The sequence below is a fragment of the Pipistrellus kuhlii genome, unplaced genomic scaffold (genome assembly GCF_014108245.1).
Source record: "Pipistrellus kuhlii isolate mPipKuh1 unplaced genomic scaffold, mPipKuh1.p scaffold_m20_p_5, whole genome shotgun sequence".
Lineage (NCBI taxonomy): Eukaryota > Metazoa > Chordata > Mammalia > Chiroptera > Vespertilionidae > Pipistrellus > Pipistrellus kuhlii.
In genome coordinates this window covers 55,765,640-55,772,676 of record NW_023425551.1, presented here as the reverse complement: position 1 = coordinate 55,772,676, position 7,037 = coordinate 55,765,640, and the positions used below count along the sequence as shown (strand labels likewise).

The following is a 7,037-nucleotide window of genomic DNA, read 5'->3' as shown; positions in this document are numbered from 1 at the left end:
TCAACAATAAAGATAAATTAAAAAAAAAAAAAAAGACTTGCTTTCACAGAGAGGCACATCCTATTCCTATTGCCAGGCCCTCTATGACTTTTATTAGATCACCTCATCAACACAGAAAGAAGATAGCAATTTGACACATGTAATTCAAAAGAATTTCTATGAAGCTTCTTTGAGGTAGTATCATAAGTTCCCTTGATTTCTACCTTAAAAGAAAATTGGATCTTAAATTTAACTCCATAGAAACACATCTTTTGGAGTATTACAAATAAAGCAGTTTTCCTGCCTGGGGACACTGCCTATTGCTCTAGCAGATTGCACTTAGTATTAGTATGGAAAATGGAACATCACTACATTTTTGTGGCTCAAAAATTGCCCTAAGAAGGATGCCCATTATCTCCACTATTATTTCATATTGAACTGGGAATGTGGGACATGCGTTCAGACACAACAAAATGAGTAGAATTAGGAGAAATAAAGAAATAAAACTGTTCTTAGTTGCAATTGATGAGATAACATGCTTGGAAAACCTGAGTGAATCAATAACAAATTAGCACATATATAGATTCTGTGGTATAACAGGATATAATTTTAACATGTAGGAACCAATAGTCTTGTGCTTGCTTTGCAGTATACATACTATAACTGGAATGATGGAGAGAAGATTAGCATGGCTCCTGTGCAAGTATGACACACATATTCATGAAGCATTTCATATTTTTATCTGTAACACCCTCAACAAAAAATAAATTAATAAAACCAATAGTCTCATATAAACAATAATCAGTTAGAAGACAAAATGGAAGAAAAACTTCTTTACAACAAAAAAATATAGACTATTTTGGCATTAACTTTAAAAATGATTAAAATCTACAGAAGGAAAGCTTTAAAATTCACTTGAAAGGCACAAAAACAAAGTTAAGTAAGTGAAAAGACACCCTTCATTTTTAGAAAAAAAAAATGACTCAACATAAAAGTTTTAATTCTCCCCACGCTATAATATAAAGTAAATGTGACCCCATAAAATCCAACAAGTAGAAAAAGATTGAAAAAGAACCCTTTAAATTAATGTGAAAGTGATTTCCAGGATACATCTTAATTTAGAAAAAAAAACAAACCCACAAAACAATCCTGTCTACAAGAGATCCCCCTCAGATAAAAGAGACACACAGAATGAGAGTGAAGGGATGGGAAAAATTTTCCATCCAGATAGAAAAGAAAAAGAAGAAAAAAAAAAGCTGGAGTAGCAATACTCATATCCAACAAAAATAGAATTCAAGATGAAGGCCATCACAAAAGACAACAAAGGTCGCTACATACTACTTAAGGGATGGATTCACCAAGAGGATGTAACCATGGTAAACACATGGGCACCCAATATAGAAGCCCCTAAATATAGAAATGAGCTTCTAGAGGACTTTAAAGGAGAGACCTACAACAATATAATCACAGTAGGGGACTTTAACACCCCACTAACTTCATTGGATAAATCATCCAGACAAAACTTAACACGGAAATAGTGACTCTGCTGGTAAAGGACACTCTGAATCTGATGGATTTAACTGACATTTATAGGACATTTCACTCCAAAGCTGCACAATATACATTCTTCTCAGTGCACATGCATCATTCACAAAGATAGACCACATGTTAGGACACAAAACAAGTCTCTACAAGTTCAAGTAAATTGAAATCATATCAAGCATCTTCTCAGATCACAGTGGAATTAAATTAGAAATCAACTCCAATAAAAACTCCCACAAACATTCAAACATATGGAGGCTAAATAGCAGGTTATTAAACAATGAATAAATTACCAATGAGACCAAGATAGAAATAAAAAAACTTCCTGGAAACAAATGAAAATGAACACACAACAAATCTCTGGGACACAGCAAAAGCAGTCCTGTGAGGTAAGTTTATAGGACTATAGGCCTACCAAAAAACAAACAAACAAACAAAAAAAAACAGGGGGGAAAAAATCAATAAACCATTTAACCCTACAATTTAAAGAACCAGAAAGGGAACAACACAAGAAAAGCCCAGAATAAGTAGAAGGAAGGAAATAATAAAGATTAGAGCAGAAATAAATAACATAGAGATGAAAATCAATTAAACCAAGAACTGGTTTTTGAAAGTATAAACAAAGTTGATGAACCATTAGCTAGACTTATCAAGCAACAAAGAGGACACAAATAAATAAAATCTGGAACAAAAGTAGAGAAGTAACCACTGACACCACAGAAATACAAAAGGTTGTAAGAAAATACTATGAACAACTATATGCCAACAATCTGGATAATGTGGATAAAATTAGAAAAATACAATCTTCCAAAACTGAATAAAAAAGAATCAGAAAACCTGAATAGGACAATAATCACTAATGAAATTGAAGCAGTAATAATAAAAATAAAAAACTCCTGGCAAACAAAAGCCCAGGTCCAGATGGCTTCACAGTGGAGTTTTACCAAACATTCAGAAAACTAACATTTATACTCCTCAAAGTATCCTAAAAAATCCAAGAGGAAGGAATTCTTCCAAGTTCTTCTTCTTCTTCTTCTTCTTCTTCTTCTTCTTCTTCTTCTTCTTCTTCTTCTTCTTCTTCTTTTTTAATGAGGCCAGGATTACAGTAATTTCAAAACTTGATAAAGACACTATAAAGAAACAGAATTACAGGCCAATATTCATGATGAACACAGATGCTAAAATCCTCAACAAAATATTAGCAACTTGGATCAAGCAATATATTAAAAAGATAATACACCATAACCAAGTAGGATTTATTTCAGGGACGCAAGGTTGGTAAAATATTCGCAAATTAATAAATGTGATAGATCACATAAACAAATTGAGAGTCAAAAATCACATGATTGTATCAATAGATGCAGAAAAACATTCGACAAAATCCAACACCCATTTTTGATAAAAACTCTCAGTTTTTATCAAAGTAGGAATAGAGGGAGCATATCTCAACATGATAAAGGCCCTATATGACAAAACTACAGCAAACATCATACTCAATGGGCAAAAGCTAAAACCATTTCCCCTAAGAACAGGGGAACAAGCCACGGATGTCCTCTTTCATTACTCTTACTAAACACTAGAGGCCTAGTGCACAGGTAAAGTCCCTAGACCTGGCTGGTGATCAGGGTCCATTAGATTCCTTGACTCACGGCCTCCTCGCCTCCTCCTTCCCTTGCTCCCTCAGTGCCCTGCTGCAGTTGCTGGTAGCCCGCCATGTTTCAAGCTACCCCCTGGTGTTCAGCTCACATCATAGAGAGCAATCAGTCTCCCTGTCAAACTCCTGAGAGAACATTTTACATATTATCCTTTTATTATATAAGATAGTACATCTTAGCCACAGTGATCAGACAAGAAGAAATAAAAGCATCTAAATTGGAAAGGAGGAAATAAAACTCTCATTATTTGCAGAAGACATGATATTTTACATAGAAAATCCTAATAACGCCACACAAAAAACTTCTAGATTTCATAAAGGGATTTGGCAATGTAGCTGAATACAAAATCAACACCCAAAAATCAATGTGTTTTTTTTAATACACCAATAATAAACTCTTATAAAAGAAACCAGGAAAACGATCCCATTTACCATTGCAACAAAAACAATTAAAATTGAAATAAACTTAACCAAGGAGGCAAAAGACCTATATTAAAAAACTACAAGCCATTGAAAAAAAAAGAAATAGAAGAAGGTATAAACAAGTGAAAGAATATACCATGTTCATGGATTGGTAGAATCATCATTAAATTGCTATACCACCCAAAGCAACATAGAGATTCAATGCAATCCGTATTAAAATACCCATGGCATATTTCACAGATCTAAAACAAATATTCCAAAATTTTATATTGAACCAAAAGAGACCCTGAACAGCCACAGCAATCTATAGACAGAAGAACAAAGTTGGATGAACCACAATACCAGATTTCAAGTTATACTACAAAGCCACCATAATCAAACAGCCTTTGTACTGGCATAAGAACAAGCATATACAATAGATCAATGAAACAGAATGAGACCCCAGAAATTTATTCAAGCCATTGTGCTCAATTAATATCTGACCAAGGAGGCAAGAGTTACAATTGAGTCAAGACAGTCTCTTCAACAAATTGTATTGAGAAAATTGGACAGATACATACCAAAAAAATGCAATTAGACCACCAAATTATACCATACACAAGAATAAACTCAAAATGGGTAAAAGACTTAAATGTAAGTTGTGAAACCATAAAAAAACTAGAAAAAACCATAGGCAGAAAAATCTCACATAGCTTTCATAGAATATGTTTACAGATACATCTCCTAGGGCAAAGAAAACTAAGAAGAAAATAAATGGAATTACATAAAAATAAAAAGCTTCTGCATAGCAAAATAAACTGTCAATAAAATGATAAGTGAGCACACTGTATGGGAGAACATATTTGGCAATGATACATCTGATAAAGGGTTACTATTCAAAATATATAAGGAACTCATACAATTTAACAGAAGGAAGAGAAACAATCCATTTAATACAGGGATTCCACTTCTAGGAATATATCCTAAGAAACCTGAATTACCAAACAGAAAGAATGTATGTACCCCTATATTCATAGCAGCACAATTTACAACAGGTAAGATCTGGACACAGCCCAAGTACCCATCAGTAGATAAGTGAATAAAAAGCTGTGATACATTTATATAATGATATACTATGCAGCAGTAAAAAAGAAGAATCTCTTACCCTTTGAGACAGCATGGAGGGACTTGGAGAGTATTATGCTAAGTGAAATCAGAGAAAGACAAGCATCACATCATATCACTCATCTGTGGAATCTAAACAACAAAATAAACTGATGAACTGAGTGGATCCAGAGACTCAAAGCATGGAACAGAGTGCAGAATCTTGGATGGAAGGTGGTGAGGGTGGGTGGGTGAGAAGTAATCAACCAAGGACCATGAATGCATATATGCATGGCCCATGGACACAGACAATGGGGCAGTGAGGTCCTAGAGCAGTGGGTGGGGTGGGCCTGAGTGTCCCCAACTGCCCTCCCCTGCTGGCCTGATCACCCCCAACTGCCTTTCCCTACAGGCCTGTCTCTCTCTCCCCGCCTCTTCCCCCGCAACTTCCCTCCCCTACAGGTCTGATTGCCATCGTTCTGGTCATTATGCTATGGTCACTGGCCTTTTATTATATAGGATTGCCTAATAAATTGTTTTGTTTACTAAAATCTCCTTTTTTATAGCACAACTTATATAATTCCAATAGAAATAATAATGTAATTTATAATATCTTAAGATAAATTGCCATTGCTCAGCCAATCCTATGCAATGTAGCTAACAGTAATTTGACTATCTATGGAATTGTCTGCGAACCACATAAATACATTTCCCTGAAACTCAAACTCCACAGCTGCTCTAGGATCTCCTGCCAGGTGGGAAAGTATAATGCCAGGAGAAGTTGCAATAGAAAATATCAATTGTCTTAACTGATGGTGTAAGGTTGAGTAAAACCAGAATACAACAATAAATATAAGGTTGAGTGAAGCCAGAATACAATATTTTATGGCAAACATTAAAGCAAGGCTAGGCCCCGAGGGAGGTTTCATCCCTTATTAGGGGTGTCGAACTCAATCAGAGAAGGGGCCAAAATCTAAAATCCAGCCTAAATCGCGGGCCGAATGGTTTACTGAACAGTCATAAACTGTCATTGTGATGGAAACGCAGCGGAGTGCAGTGATGACAGCACGGTGCGGGCCACATTGCAAGGCCTGGCGGGACGGATTTGGCCCGCGGGCCTTGTGTTTGACACATGTGCTTAGGTACTCATCTCATGATACTCATCTCATGACGACTGACCTGACCCCCGTGGAATGCACCTCCTGGGAACAGACCAGCCTAACCGGTAATTACGGGAGATGACCACCTCAGAGATGCCACAACAGCAAAAGAGGACTTACGCAAGGGAACAGGGAGGGGAGAGGCAAAGGGTATTTACTTGCATAGCTGGGCTAAAGTATAAAACTTAGAAGGAAACTTAGAGCGGGGTCTGAGTTTGGAACGGGTGAGTGCCACTGTGCTGATGCCCCGGCTCGAACCCTAGCCCGGGCTAGAATAAAGACTTTCTGCCTTTGCATCGGACTCAGCTCAGGTCTGTGGGTCCCAGAATCTACAGGGCACAACAATAGCAATAAAAATATCTTACTTTTGCAAATTTTTCTAAAGCAAATCATGTGAACACATTACTAGGAATTAATCTTCATTAGTTTCATGGTGAACCCATCTCTTCTCTGGCCATTACTACAATGCAAAGTTGTTCTTCCCAAGTCTTTTTATTTTTTATTTTATTTGTTTAGTTTTAATTTTATTCTTTAAAGTATTATGTATTGGATATGTATCCTTTTTTCCTTGATTGACTGCCCTCCTCCCCGCCACTGCTCCTCCCAACCCCCAGGACAAGCCCCTACCGCACCAGTCTTTAGCAGAATCTACTGAAAAGCCAGGAATGCTTTGTGGCCTTCTCCATCTATCCCATGCCATGCACATCTGAGTAAGAGTAATAGGAAAATATATTTTTACTCCTCTGTTTCTTTAAGTCTGCTCACATGCAGAGGTAGGGGTGAATAATATTAGCAAGCTTTTTTGAGTATGTAATGGTTATATGTCCTAATAGAACATTGTTCAGAAACTTTTAATTATAGAATCACTTGAGTGCCCCTTAATTGTACAAAAAAAATATTTCCAAGAATATTTTCAAAAGTAATAAAGGTTTAGTGTTCAACTGAAAATGTATTAGAGGAAAGGGACTAATTATAATCTCAAAGAAAAGTAGAAGAGATCAAATATACCGTAATGTGCGCAAAGGCATTTTAGCATACTACAAAGTCCAACAGAAGTATTTGTAAAAATGAGGATAAATACCACTCTATGCATTTTCCTTCCTCCTAGGAAAGAGATTATTTATGTAGAAAATCTGATGGGATATTTCCTTTATGAGGGAGGTGGCAGGTGGCTGTCTGTTGTGTGAAAAACAAGT

General features: G+C 36.3%; 1 non-coding gene across 1 annotated transcript; it reads left to right on the top strand.

The window, feature by feature from the left end:
• Positions 1 to 613: 613 nt before the first annotated feature.
• On the top strand, positions 614 to 719 carry LOC118706285. Its single transcript, XR_004983990.1, has one exon. It is a non-coding gene; the product is annotated as a U6 spliceosomal RNA (small nuclear RNA).
• Positions 720 to 7,037: the final 6,318 nt, after the last annotated feature.